Source organism: Megalobrama amblycephala, linkage group LG19 (genome assembly GCF_018812025.1).
Source record: "Megalobrama amblycephala isolate DHTTF-2021 linkage group LG19, ASM1881202v1, whole genome shotgun sequence".
NCBI classification, from domain to species: Eukaryota; Metazoa; Chordata; class Actinopteri; order Cypriniformes; family Xenocyprididae; genus Megalobrama; species Megalobrama amblycephala.
The window spans coordinates 32,955,228-32,956,715 of NC_063062.1; positions in this window are offsets into that span (position 1 = coordinate 32,955,228).

Genomic DNA, 1,488 nt, shown 5'->3' on the forward strand with positions numbered 1-1,488 from the left:
CCCATTGACTTTCAATGGCGGAATTTTCAGAAATTTAAATCTCAACTGTCACTTTCTCACACACATGCACACACGCAGGCCCTTAGAACCCTTTCTGTCACTCACTCACAATTGATCACAGTGTCACAGAGACAAGGGGGCGGGCTCATTTCACTCAGGCAACCAATCAGGCTCTCAGGATCAATGTGAAGCTATCAAGCCACAACCTAGCAACCATATAGAGCACCATAGCAACAAGTTCCATAGACTTACATTGAAAAAGATCAAAGGAATATCTTTGGATAGAAAACCATAAAAACATGAGGGTGGTCTCATTTGACTCTGGGCATCAAACGGCCAATCACAAATCACCTTCAAGACTTCATAGCCACGCCCTAGCAACCATTTAGAGAACCCTAGCAACCCAAAGCATAGAGGGATTTCTTCAAATCTGAATATCATAGAGGCATGGGGGTTGGTTTACATCATTCATACTGGCAAGCAGCCTTTAGAGTATAATAACTGGCAGCTGCCAAGCCACTCCCTAGCAACCAAACAGAGTACCCTAGCAGCCATTTTGCAAGATCTATATCTCTGCATCAGAACATCGTACAGACATGGGGGTTGGTTTATATTGTCAAGCAGCCTTTGGAGTATCACCATTGGCAGCTGCCAAGCCACTCCCTAGTAAACAAACAGAATACCCTAGCAACCGTTTTACAATACCTATATCTCTGCGTCAGAGCATCGTAAAAACATTGCGGTTGGCTCTTTTGACTCATGCTAGCAAACTGGACTTCCAACATGCAACACATGCTAGCAGTGAATAGCTACATGCTAATAGTGATTAGCTTAGGGTTTAACCCCTTTACGTTCAAGGATCGGCGACGGCCTCACGTGTGACATTGTTTACATTGATCGCTTGTTTACAATACATTTTATCAAGTAAAATGATCAAGTTGAGTGAAATTTATCAAGTTGTGTCAAAGATACAAGAATGCTGATTCAACCTGTACAAGCATTATACAATCAAGATAACTTTATAGTAGTTTTTTGTTATTTTGTATGACCGTGAACAATTTCCTAAGACAACAAAAGAGAGGGGGTGTCCTTACCTTTTTGTGTCGTGGAACTGTAATGTTTGGCAGTATAATGGTGACATCAACGTTTTTTCCATGGGAAGAGTCCAGTACACGATTTTCCATAGTAAATATTTGTCCAAAAGCATGCAAACTGGTACAAAAATCGATATAACTTCTATTGTTTACATCCTGTAAGCGCTATTCACGGGTGCGCTGTCATGTTTATTCGACGAACTGTCCACATCTAGCGCTTTATTCAATGAAATATAACTTATCACTGTATTTAGTAGAGTGTCTGTTAATGAATGAGAACAGCCCAGAAGATGTCCGATGAAAACTGGACACATATACATGTATAAAAAAAAAGTTGACAGGCGCTTTCAGTGACGTGTGATTACGCACAGGCAAACATAAGTGGGAAAAAAAG